The 14207-nt window shown below is 42.3% G+C and overlaps 1 protein-coding gene across 5 annotated transcripts in view; it reads right to left on the bottom strand.

Moving 5' to 3' along the window:
- The window catches only part of zip (myosin heavy chain 10), a 242554-nt gene extending 229793 nt beyond the window's left edge, over positions 1-12761 (bottom strand). The window contains exon 1 of one of the 5 annotated variants that reach the window (XM_067773456.1): positions 12463-12761. The gene's annotated coding sequence lies outside the window, so the exon portion shown is untranslated. Of the gene's footprint in view, positions 1-12030; positions 12393-12462 lie in introns of those variants that run through there. The other 4 variants (XM_067773457.1, XM_067773455.1, XM_067773458.1 and 1 more) reach the window with 4 other exon arrangements.
- Positions 12762-14207: the final 1446 nt, after the last annotated feature.

Here is a 14207-nt window from a genome sequence, read left to right as displayed (position 1 = left end):
GGGGGATTAGAAACAACGTCCTTTTCAACATCCCATTATATTTTGAGCTGTGCTGATCGGAATCTTCATGCATTCCGACAGCGTCTTTACTAAACAAAGTTGAGGGTGATTGGGTACACTTTATTTTCAATTTCCAACATCCAAAGACATGTTTAGCTGTGTTGATCGGAGACCAATACATTCCGACAGCTTAAAATATAAATATAATTGAAAAATATAAGTTCCAAATTTTGTTTCCTTAAGCTGGGAGCCCTGGAGGATTGGAAACGCGTCCTTTCCAACCTTCCTTAAATGGCTGGCTCCCATACTCGTCCGTTTGTCACGCCAGTAAATATGCTGATCTGAATCACATGGCATTCCAACAGCATATTCAATAGAAATAAATGATATAATAATGAATTGTGCTTAGTAGTTTAAGTTTTAGGCCTAAACAGCCGTAATAACGCGCTTAGGCGTAGACTACGGGACGCCCTTGGGCGTGAACAGCAAGGAGCCACAAAGGATTTATAAGTTACGTGGACGTCGGGTTTTGGGATCAAGCCCAGAACAACCTGTCCGATGCAACCATCCCTTACACGAGACACACTGAACAGAGTATGACCGTCCTAAAAAGATTCTTTTCCGGCAGATGCAGCACAACCATTTCTCAGGACCGGGGTCAGGAGACGGACCCGGATTGGATTCGATGCCTTCCGGGAGTAAGAGAATATGGAGCAGTCCTGCTGCAAGGAGCTGCTGGGAGGATGACAATGTGTGGGAGGGACGCAACAAATTAAATGGGGTCACACTGAAATGACAGTCCTTGGTCGGGAAAAATCCCGAGTCGCTCCAGTACATAGACCCGACTACATTGGGAAGCGTTAGAATAAATATCACCAAGTTTAACGTTTTTATATTGGAAATTAAGGGAGCAACTGCCAAAAATCTCTCTATCTGAACGATCGGTGGTATGGGATATATACTATATATATTGATTTTTTCAGAAAATCTTCTACGATATATTAAAATATATATCACCGAGTTTCACGTTTATACTTTCTAAATTAAGAGAGAAAGGGCCAAAAATCTTTCTATCTGAACGATCGGTTGTATGGGATATAACTATATATAGCTCCGATCACAGTGATTTTTTTCAGGATATCTTCTATGATATATTAGAATATATATCACCGAGTTTCACGTTTATACTTTCTAAATTGCGGCGGGAATGACCAAAATCGTCTTATCTGAGCGATCGGTTCTATGGGAGATATATGTTATAGTGGTCCGATCCTACCGGATCCGACAAATTGCTAATATAATACAAAAATACATCCTTGTGCCAAATTTCATTGAGATATCTCAAAATTTGAGGGACTAGTTTGCGTTCAGACAGACGGACGGACAGGCGGACGGACAAACGGACAGACGGACAGACAGACGGACAGACGGACATGGCTATATCAACTGAGTTCGTCGCCCTGATCAATTCGGTATACTTAATGGTGAGTCTTATCTTCTATATTTCTCAACGTTACAAACACCAAAGTTAATATACCATTTCATGTTCCAGAAAGGTATAATAAAACTTCAAGTATGCGCCAAGTGGACGGAGTTTCCGGACAGAGTTAAAATTTTTCTTTTCCTACTTCGGATTATTGCTGTCGAGGTCAATACGCGTCTTTTGTTGTGACTCTCCCGAAACTTTGAGCGAGTATTACCTCTCGGAAGAAAATTATGTATGGATTTTGCTCGGATTCAATTTTGCTCCCTTAGCATTGGTGGACCGACCGCCCATGCAGAAAGGAGTTCTGCGCAAAAATACTATGGGTCCCATACCCGGTTTCGGAGGGGCCCAGGCTAATTTAGTTGTTGTTGTGTTAACAGTACTTCGCCCCATTCAATGGGCAAACCGCTCACAAATTGTCATCAAAGCCCTCTAACGGGAGTCCAAGGAAAGGCAGTTTCAACAGGGCCGTACCATAGGGAGATTGGTTTTAGAGGCGTAGGTTGCACATTGCAATTGAAAAGATGGTTGGTGTCGTGTCGCAATCTAATCTAATCTAATCTTTGCCGGATACATATCCGGTACGCTCCGGAAACACAGCTCGATTAAGGTGCTAGCGCGACCATCTCGCGAACGATATATATGGTCACATTAAACCTTCATGCCATCCCTCCCTCCCCACCCCCAAGTTCCATTAAAGATTGGGGTCGCCAGAGCCTCGTCTGTTAGTGAAACGGAATTCGCCGCTCGAAGGTGAGGTTGACGATGGGTTTGGAGAAGCTATATATTGCGCTGGCAACCTGAAAAGGTTGCGCTACACAACCCTTGAATCTGGCATTTTAGTCGCCTCTTACGACAACATACCTCCGCGGGTATATTCTAACCCTCTGACCCGCTGGGGTAAACATACATTACGTATGTCAGGGTTCATGGTGTATCCCTTGGTAGTGTGCTTTCATCTTTTGCAAAAGTAAGATACTGTATATTGATAACACGGTTTACCGGGCGCGTCCTGGCAAAGGCGTTTACAGATTCTGTGTGGATTTTGCTTAGGCCCTCCTTATGCTTGTTTTGATAAAACGGCTGTGGAGATAAGATCAAGCAATTCTTTGTTAGGGTTCCTGGTTTGTGACAGTTTAGCAAATACTGCCTGCCGTCTGGGCCTATTGATTTAGAAGGCTTGACCTTTTGGATGGCTTGTTCAACCTCTGTGGGGGTGATGGTAATGGATGACACGAAGTGTTTATGGTTATGTACCCGTTGTTGTTGTTGTAGCAGTGCTTCGCCCCATCCAATAGGTGGCACCAATCACAAAATGTCATCAATGTCCTCTAACGGGAGTCCAAGGAAACTTGCTGGTTCAACAGGGGTGGACCATAATTAGAGGGGTCTGAGAGGCGTTGGTTCCACATTACAATTAAAGAGATGGTTGGTGTCATGTGGGGACACATTGCAAGCAGGACATACATTTTGTATGTCGGAGTTGATTCTGGATAGGTAAGAGTTTAGACTGTTACAGTATCTAGATCGAAGTTGAACTAGAGTGACTCGCGTCTCGCTAGGGAGTGTGCGTTCCTCTTCTGCAACTTTTGGGTATTGTTAAGTACAGGATTCACGTTTCTGGGTATTCAACAGGAACCGTTTGGTTAGGATTTCATTTCTCTCCCTAATGGGGAGTTTTCTCGCCTCATTATATAGGTGGTGTTCTGGGGACATAAGAAGACAACCCGTGGCGGTCTAAAGGCAGTATTTTGGCAGGCCTGTAGCTACTTCCAGTGTGTAGTCGGTAGGCTTAGCGACCATATCGGAGACGCGTATCATGCACTCGGCTGGGCAGTTGCTTTGTAAGTGGTAATAAGCATTTTTTTATCTTTGCCCAAGTACTGCCAGCAAGATATTTGAGGATTTTTTTACGGCTCTGAATTTTCGGTACAATTGCGGCTGCATGCTCACCAAAATGTAGATCCTGAGCAAACGTCCTTATCTCTACAACAACAAAAACAACAACGCCAATGACTGCACAATAATGACCACAGGTCCAGGTCTATCCAGTGGTTTCGCCTCGCGAAAGCTGGCGTTGTTACCGACGAAATCATCGGCGACCTTATTTACAACATGGACACGGCAAATGTCGACCATATTGGACATCCAAGTCGATGGCATTACATTTATTGTATTTATTAGGCAATTCATCCCAGCACAACAATTTGGCAAAAATTATTTTATAGTGCTAGTCGGTAAAAGGCACAAAATAGGAACAATTTAAACTTGAAACGTAAAGCTAATGACTATGGATAAGAAAAGGTTACAATAAATAATCTATTTAATAAATAATAAACAAATAAATAAATAAACGAATGATAGCGTAAATTTGTTTAGAAGAAATCAGTATTTTAATTGTCTAGGTTATTATAGAAACTTGTTAATTCTTTATTGAAGAGCAGAGCATTGCTTATAAGCCTAAGTCTAGAAGGGAGCGAGTTCCAAAGACGTATGGAAGTAATGAAGAACTGGCTATCAGATATTAGCATACGATGTCTGAAGTGGGTAAGGAGAACAGATCTAGACGACTGGAGAAAATTTAGCCTCCGATACAGATAGTCAGGTTCCTTCATATATATTAATTTATGTAGCGTAGTGAGCGTTTTAAGTTTAATAAGGTTATCGAAAGAAATGTTTAGCAAACTGTAAGCATGATGAGAGACGTGGTCAAGTCTTTTCAACCCATAGACGTATCTAGCAATGTTGTTATAAACAACATTAAGTTTCCTATAACATACATAGTCACAATTAGAGTAAATCTCACAACCATAAAGGAGCGTAGGTATTAAGTACGCTTTTGCTATTAGTAGACGAATATGTAACGGAGTAAAATATTGTGTAAGCCAGAGTGTACGAAGCACCCCATACACTTTTCCTACTGTGCGGAAGATGTGATCTTTCCATGTCAAGGTTTTGTTAAAAACTACACCTAGATTGTTTGCGTTGTCAACGTATTCTATAATTAAATTTTCCATTCCACTTTTATCTAGTGACCTTCTATGAATGCCTATACATACATTTCGACTTCTTAGGGTTAAGATATAAGCCGTTCATAGAAGCCCACGTACCAATTTGACACAAATCGTAATTTAAGTTATTAATACACGAACTGATACGATCACTAGGACACATTACCGACTGTCTTTTTGTTTTCATTACTACTTAAACCGACGACCGATTGCATGCTATGCGTCCCTGATATGGTCGCCAAGCCTAAAGGTTACTCACTGGAAGAAACTACAGGCCTGCCAAAACAATGCCCTCAGAACCGTTACGGGCTGTCTTCTTATATCCCCAGAACACCACCTCCACAATGAGTCGAGAGTACTCCCCATTATTTATTTAAAGGACGTGATTCCAAGCCACCTGCGAAAAGTTACTGGAGCTGGTGATAAGACGTGATTTCGAGCAGCTGATGTGTATTTGACACACAACAAGTAGGGCTGCGATGTGTGAAGGTTGGAAACAACGTGATTCTAATCTATCCAGAATCAACCCCGGCATACAATATGTCTTGCTTGCAATGTGTCCTCACATGACACCAACCATCTCTTCAATTGCAATGTGGAACCAATGCCTCCAACACCCCACTCACTATGGTTCACCACTATTGAAACTATTTACCGGAGCGACTCGGGATTTTTCCCGACCAAGGACTGTCATTTCAGTGTGACCCCATTTAATTTGTTTCGTCCCTCCCACAAATTGTCATCCTCCCAGCAGCTCCTTGCAGCAGGACTGCTACATATTCTCTCACTCCGGGAAGGTATCGAACCCAATCCGGGTCCGTCTCCTCACCCCGGTCCTGAGAAATGGTTTTGCTGCATTTGCCAGAAAAGAATCCATTTAGGACGGTCATACTCTGTTCAGTGTGTCTCGTGAAAGGGATGGTTGCATCGGACAGGTTGTTCTGGGCTTGATCCCAAAACCCGACGTCCACGTAACTTTTATAAATCTTTTGTGGCTCCTTGCTGCTCACGCCCAAGGGCGTCCCGTAGTCTACGCCTTCCAGCAGCTTCGCTGCTCAGCAAGCCACAACAAGTACCCGCTGCTGCTCGCGCCCCACGGCGCCAACAACTCAAACAGCTGATACCACTCATAACTACTACCTTCGTAGTAGAGCTGGTAGCAATGCTGAGCATCAGCCCCTGCCCCCGTCTTCTTCTCCCCCTCTTTTCTGGCAGCAATCGTGCAGGTCAGGGAAACAGACTCTTAGTCCCTGCCTCCGTTTGCACCGTCTGCCAGCACAGAATATATAGGTTTGCGACATCCGCTCAATGCAGCTCCTGCCTTGGGTGGTGCCACTTTCCTAGATGTTCTGGTCTCCGCGACGGCAACCCCTCGACGGGTTTCATCGCGCCATGTTGCCAGGTCGCAAACCCAAATCATCCGGGTACCCCAATGCTTGCCCAAGGGCGCCCAGTCCCAATGCCACAACAGCAATTGCGTCCTGGCCTTCCACAACCTAGGCGTGGTCACCCGTCACTTACCCCTAGAGTGGCGGCGTCACCCCTCATGCACTTCAGAATTCTGCAGTTAAACTGTAATGGACTAACTGGGAAGATTACGGAGATAGTCGATTTCATGAAGCGGCACAACATCCGCATTGCTGCGATTCAAGAGACTAAACTCACAGCAAGATCTGCATTGCAGACCTGCTCTGGTTATAATGTCCACAGGAAAGACCGCGAGAGCGGAAATGGAGGCGGCCTCGCGTTTATTATACACCACTCTGTGCAATATATATTTGATCCTGGCATCGACCGCAGGGACAATGTCTTAGAACGTCAAGGCCTATCTGTCCGGTCAGGCGATGCAAATCTAGAAATCATCAACATCTACATCCCTCCTGTCACCTGTTGCCCCAGTGGATACCGCCCTAATATCGAGGCCTTACTCACTGGCAACAATCGCATCATCTTAGGCGATTTCAATGCCCATCACGACTAATGGCATTCAAACTTGCGGGCGGACAGTAGGGGTGAGATGTTGGCGGATCAAATAGACGAAACGACGTTCTGCACAATAAACGGAGACGCCCCCACACGTATGGTAGGAAGCTGTCATAGCTCGCCAGATATCTCAATCGTGAGCGCAGAACTCGTAAACTGCGTCAACTGGCAGCCGATGGTAACATTGGCATCCGCCCACCTGCCTATACTTATTTCGTTCGAGCGTACCGCCGACTGCATCGTCACCGAAAAACGCACTTTCATAAACTTCAAAAAAGGAAAGTGGGAAGAATATAAATCTGCAACAGACAGCAGCTTTGCTGCCCTCCCTATGCCGACTGATGCCCGCCAAGGGGAGCGTGCCTTCCGTAAGGTCATTGAATCCGCCTCGGCACATTTCATTCCCGCCGGGAGAATTCCCGAAATCCGGCCCCACTTCCCGGCGGAGGCCGCGAGCTTAGCGAGGGAACGCGATCTTATAAGACAGCTTGATCCAGGCGACCCCCAAATAAGGGATATAAACCAACGCATCAGATTGCTTGTGGACGAACACAAGCGGGCGAAATGGGAAGAGCACCTAAGAGGTTGTAACCTCTCTACCGGTGTAGGTAAACTTTGGTCCACCGTAAAGTCCCTATCGAATCCGACTAAGCACAAAGACAAAGACAACAACAACAACAACAAAGTTCCCATCGCCTTTGGCGATAAGGTGCTGTTGGATGCGAAAAAATGCGCGAGCGCTTTCTGCCGACAATATATAATGCATAATACGGTCGACAAAGATAGACGGAGAGCCAATAGACACGCACATAAACACAAATTCAGCGCGTCACCACTTACCATCACCGCTAGAGAGGTTGGGGACGCCATTGGTCGCGCTAAACCATCCAAAGCAGTGGGCCCAGACGGCATAGCCATGCCGATGCTTAAAAACCTAGGGAAAGAGGGTTTCAAATATTTAGCGCATGTCTCATACCCGAGAAATGGGAAATGGCCAAGGTGGTCCCGCTACTAAAGCCTGGGAAACCAGCTAACGTAGGTGAGTCATATCGTCCGATATCTCTCCTATCGCCAGTGGCAAAGACGCTTGAAGCCATTTTGCTCCCTTATTTCCAAGCACATTTGCAGCTAGCCCCTCATCAGCATGGCTTCAGAAAACTCCATAGCACTACCTCTGCGCTAAATGTCATTAGCACCCAGATAAATTGCGGTTTGAATCAATACCCCCACCATAGAACAGTACTCGTAGCGCTAGACCTATCAAAAGCTTTTGATACGGTCAACCATGGCTCGTTACTGCAAGACCTGGAAGGGTCTACCCTTCCCCCATGTCTTAAAAGGTGGACCGCAAATTATCTGGGTGGTCGGCAGGCATCGGTGCAATTCAGAAACGAAACATCAAAACAAAGGAGAATTAAACAAGGGGTGCCACAGGGTGGTGTCCTATCCCCGCTTTTGTTTAATTTCTACATATCTAAGCTACCTTCACCACCGGAAGGAGTCACAATCGTTTCCTACTCCGATGACTGCACAATAATGGCCACAGGCCCAGGCCCAGAGATCGATGAGCTATGCAATAAAATAAACGGCTATCTCTCTGATCTCTCCAGTTTTTTCGCCTCGCGAAACCTGGCATTGTCACCGACTAAATCTTCCGCGACCTTATTTACAACATGGACGCCCCAAATGTCGACCATATTGAACATCCACGTCGATGGCACTACGCTACCGACTGTCCTACACCCCAAAATCTTGGGTGTGACGTTTGATCAGGATCTACATTTTGGTGCGCACGCAACCGCAATTGTTCCAAGAATTCAGAGCCGTAATAAAATTCTCAAATCCCTTGCTGGCAGTACCTGGGGAAAAGATAAAGAAACGCTCTTGACCACATACAAAGCAATTAGCCAGCCGATTACGTGCTACGCGTCACCCATATGGTCGCCAAGCCTAAAAACCACCCACTGGAAGAAACTACAGGCCTGCCAAAATACTGCTTTCAGAATCGCCACGGGCTGTCTTCTTATGTCCCCAGAACACCATCTGCATAATCAGGCGAGAATACTCCCCATCAGGGAGAGAATGAGATGCTGACCAAACAGTTTCTGTTGAATACCCAGAAACCTGGGCATCCCAACAGACATCTGATTGACGAACCAGCACCGCCTAGGGGCCTAAGGAGTCATCTCCGTAAGCATTTTGAGGAAATACGGCACCTGAGAACCCAGCCGTATGAAGCGAAAAAACACAAGCAGGTCCTTGGTGAATTCCATAGACAGGCGTCGGACCTTTATGTTGGGAATTGCCCGGTGAATCCAGTACTTGAAGAAAAATATCCAGAACTCGCAGAAGAGGAACGCATACTCCCCAGGGAAACGCGTGTCACTCTTGCTCAACTTCGTTCTGGATACTGTAACAAGTTAAACTCTTACCTATCCAGAATCAACCCCGACATACAAAATGTATGCCCCGCTTGCAATGTGTCCCCACATGACACCAACCATCTCTTTAATTGTAATGTGGAACCAACGCCTCTAACACCCCTTTCCTTATGGTCCACCCCTGTTGCAACGGCAAGTTTCCTTGGACTCCCGTTAGAGGATATTGATGACAATTTGTGATCGGTCGCGGCTATTAGGTGGGGCGAGCATTGCTACAACAACAACAACAACAACTATTGAAACTACAAGTTTCCTTGGACTCCCGTTAGAGGATATTGATGACAATTTGTGATCGGTCACGCCTATTAGAAGGGGAGAAGCAGTGCTACAACAATAACAACAGGGAGCCACAAATGCTTTGCAAAAATTTCGGGGGCGACGGTAACGTTTTACAAAACGGTGCACCACCTAATTTTTATCAAAAATTATCAAAAGTGGTAGCAAAAGACGCGTCTCGAACTCCGTTCTTCGAATTCGAAAGCAAAAATTAGTAATCATTTCTGTCAAAAGATATAAGCAAAAAATAATATAATAGTTTCATGTGGTTGTTGGTTTTGCCAGATTTGTTGTGCACTCACACACAAAAATGCAGAAAAGATTCTGCACGCATTTAGTTTTAATCCCCAAAGCAGTGTCGGACCCCCCCAGGGTTAAATTTTTAAATCGCGGCCTAAGGCCACCAACGCAGGAAATTGTTCTGTGCAAAAACTATGGATCGGGCCCGATATATAATTTTCGACAGAAATAAAATTTTTGCCTTCCGCTTTCGGATTCTTAAAATGGAGGTCGAGACGCCTCTTTTAATACCTTTGATAATTTTTGATAAAAATTAGATGGTGCACCGTCTTGTAAAACGGTACCAAAATCACGAGTCAGTCCGGTACATAGAACCGGCTGCAGTGGGAAGCGAGCCGAGGTTGATTTTCTGTTTTCCGTTAATATTTTATTAACGACATTATTTTTTCGCCCTCGTCATTTGATACCTTTTTGGACGCGTATTAGCAGTTGTTGTTGTTGTTGTAGCGATAAGGATACTGCCCGAAGACCTTGGGGAGTGTTATCGATGTTGATGGTCCTTTGCGGGATATATATCCGGTACGTTCCGGTACCAAGCCCGACCATATCGGGAACGATTTGTTAATACCACATACGACCTTCCAGTCCATCCCGCCTTCCCACTCCCTAGTTCCATGAGGAGCTCGTGGTCGCCCGAGCCTCGGCTGTTAATGAAACAGGATTCGCAACGGATAGGTGAGGTTGACAATTGGGTTTGGAAAAGCTATATAATGCGCTGGCAACTAAAAGGGTTACGCTACATAATTCCTTGAGTCTATTTGGTATTTTATTCGCCTCTTACGACAGGCACACACTGGGTCACACAGCTGTAACTCACGAAAAGCTCTTGAAATGCGAACTCCGCCATCATTCCAACTATGTGCAGACAACCTCTCTCTATAACATATATGCTCACCCTGCCCTGCTCTGGAAACAGCCATGAATAAATACTTCAACACCAATTGGATTGATCTCCTCAAGATACCTACTAAAGAGAACAGACAAAAAATAAACAATTTCATCGAGCACATCGGAGCCCGTATCTAAACAAAAAAATTAATTTTTTCCTAGATTAATTATAACTTCTAGTATTATAATAAACTTTACCTTAACATTATTAAATAGAGCTGATAGCCCTGGCAGCTAATGCTCATTCTATGTTATCCAATTAGTTAATTTAATTAGTTAATAAATGATAATAGTCGCCTCTTACGACAGGCATACCTGCCGCGGGTATATTCTAACCCCCTAAACCGCTGGGGCGCGTATTAGCAGTGTGAACCTTTACCGAAGTCGACCCTTCTATAGCTTACTACCAAACTGGTGTTGGAGCCACCCAGGGTTATTTTTTTGCATCGCGGCCGAAGGCCTGCAACCCAGGAAGGTGTTCTGTGCAAAAAAAACTATAGATCGGGCCCCATATTTCGCTCGAAGCGCGCCTTGTTACCACATTTGATAATTTTTGGGTAACGTTTTACAAGACGGTGCACCACCTAATTTTTCTATAAGCTGGTATCAAAAGAGGCGTCCCTACCTCCGTTTTAAGAATCCGAAAGCGGAAATCAAAAATTTTATTTCTGTCGGAAGTTATTTACAAAAAACCATAAAATGACCCCGAGAGGGTCTGAAATATGGGGTCCGTTCCATAGTTTTTTTTTTTCCACAGAACACCTTTCTGGGTGGGTCCGACACCGGTTTGGCGATCAAAACTAAATGCGCGCAGAACACCTTTTTGCATTAGTGTGTGTGTGTGTACAACAAATCTGGCAAAAAAACAACAACCACATGAAAATTCGAGCAGATTTTTAGCTTATATCTTTTGACAGAAATATAAAAATTTCAATTTTCGCTATCGGATTCTAAAAACGGAGGTCGAGACGCGTCTTTTGATACCACCTTTGATAATTTTTGATAAAAATTAGGTGGTGCAACGTCTTGTAAAACGTTACCCTTTTGACACAATGAATAGTTTAGTAAATATTTTGGTTCGAACATAGCTGGCTGTATTTATTTATTTGTCCACCATTGTAGTCCGATTCGCTTTTTATTGTGTAAATATGTATATGTATGTATGAAGCATAGTTTTAATACCACTACTCGACCACTTTTCAACCCAGGTAGCTGAAATTCACTTTTGTTAGCTTAAGCTTTAAGCGTTTGAGAAAGTCGAGAAAATATTTTGTTTCAAATGATAAATAATGTTGAATATCAAACTGAGAATCAATGTTTTTCTCAAACATTTGAGATTTTTGGTTTCAGTGTTTGTTGGGATAGTTTTAATACCACTACTCGACCACTTTTCAACCCAGGTAGCTGAAATTCACTTTTGTTAGCTTATGACTAATTTTTATCCACTATATGTGCACACATGTACATAGATGTGAATTGCTATTATTATTGATGACTTTACAAATTATTTACGTGATGGCTATTATATGATTTTTGGGCACACTAAACTGCACAACTATAGTTTCGTTAAATGAAGCACAAGTTATCCACTATTTCTTTTTATTAGCATTATTACTTAAGCCTTTGGTATATCTAGGTAACATACCGCAAGTAGAATTCACTAAGGATCTGCATTTACTTCTTTTTTATCCTAAAATATATAAAGAAATTCCAACAGTTTCGAAATTCTTCAACACGATTATCCTTTCTGTGAAGGTTTTAAATGTATTTAACTCCACTCCTTTTTTTAACACTTTGCCACTATCGTTAAACGATTCCTTAACAACTTCTCACTCACTCTTCTCATAAACGACTACGACCGGCTTTTTGCTTCAATCGAATATTACCAACGAACAGTGTTGCATCTTCCTGTACTTTATGTATTATTTGCATGTTTCGGTTATTGCACTGTTTGTTACAGCGAAAGATTTATTTATTAAACCAATTTCATTTGAAATCAATATTGACAAATTCGTGAAATACATACTATTTTATCTAATATGAACTATAACAGAATTGATTTAAACATTCCTATTACATGCATGTCTGCGTAGTAAAAACGTTCGTTCTTTGTGCCTTCTATTCGTTTAGACTTCCAATCAAATTTCTCTTTGTCATCGTTTTACGAGTTATTCATCAGACGCCTGCATCATCACATCAGTTTAAGTTATGGTTATAAAACTGTCATCACCTTCCACTGAACATTGATTTCAATGTACAAATAATTTATTTAACTATTTTCGCTTAGAAACTTGGAAATAAATTCTAGAAAACTTTAATTCAAGAGGGACAAAATACACGTAGAAACGAACGAGCTTTACGGGCGGAATTCGTTGAGTTTTATGCGAGTTTAATTTACTGCAGACAGGGTTGCTTTTTTTTACTACACTTGGGAGGAATTATCACGCAACATAATCTGTCTAAACACAAAATTCATTGACACGTTGCAAACATGTTTACATAAGTTTTGCGATAGCGCGGTATCCAGGGGTCCTATTCAGTAACTGTGAGTTTTAAAATGTACACTTTTTCTTCATATAATTTGTATTGAAGAAAAATGTACATTTCAAAACTCATAGTTACTTAATAGGGCCCCAGGAGGTCAATTCCCTTACTGTGAAAAACTGAAAAATGTATACTTAATTTAAACTATAAATTTTCATGCGATTGCGCACATTGTTTTGCTGAATGAGCGATGAATGTAAAATATGTCAGTGAGAAAATATTCACCAAAAACCATGAAAAGAAAAAAGTCATTCCGCAACAGTGCGTATGAGTTTTGAATGTCACAATAGTGTACATTGGCGGCCAAGAAAACTCACGAAGTTTTTATCAGTGATTTTTTTTCTGTGAAAAAATCTTTGCTTTATAGCATCAGATTTTCAAAGTTTACAAAATTTCTTGTGTACACTTTAAAACTCACAGTTAGCGAATAAGGCCCCAGGTGTCAATTCACTATCTGTGAGTTTTAAAGTGTACACAAGAAATTGTGTACACTATTTTGACATTCAAAACTCAAACGCATTGTTTTTTTCCCATGGCGTTTCATAAGCATTTTCTCACTGATATATTACTTTGACATTCAGCGCTCATTCAGCAAAAAAATGTGCACAATACTTTACAGAATCGCATGAAAACTTTGAGTGCAAATGAATTTTCAATAAGTGTACATTTTTCCGTGTTTCACAGTTAGGGAATTAACCCCCAGATCACAAGAAAAAAACATTTTTTATTTTCCAAATTTTAAAATTTTATATTTCAAAATATGTATTTTCCTATTTTATTATTCATTTTCTTTATTACATTGATCCCAAAATAAGTGCTGCAGCCATAAGTTTAAGACTGGATGTATTTCTTGAGCATTTCTTGGACCTTTGAACAAATTATCAAAAAATGTCCAAGAAACCCTGTACCTTTCCATCGATGCACGCAGGGCGCATCTTAAACGACTCAAGCTTTGGCTTTCAAGGAGAAAATAAGAATATTTCTTGAGCATTTTGATAGACCACGTTTACGTTGCAATGGATAATTTACGCCATTACATATGTTCCATCCCTAGGAGAAGAATATTATCTGTAAAATTTTCACATATCTCACTATAGTCGTGGTATTGTTTCTGTTAAAAAATCGGTATCTCTAAAATTTGTTCATAACCGTGGCAACATGCTCACTTTTCTGCATGACGGTAACCCGTTTTGGACTAAGGCCATTGTTCAATTATATGGTTGGCTCATCTCATCAGCTGATTTTATTTATTTCATTGCATGGCCGAAGGGATTGTCA

This window comes from Eurosta solidaginis, chromosome 3 (genome assembly GCF_040869045.1).
Source record: "Eurosta solidaginis isolate ZX-2024a chromosome 3, ASM4086904v1, whole genome shotgun sequence".
Classification (NCBI taxonomy): Eukaryota; Metazoa; Arthropoda; class Insecta; order Diptera; family Tephritidae; genus Eurosta; species Eurosta solidaginis.
Note: the sequence above shows the minus strand (reverse complement) of the source record. Positions and strands in the feature narration are given on the sequence as shown.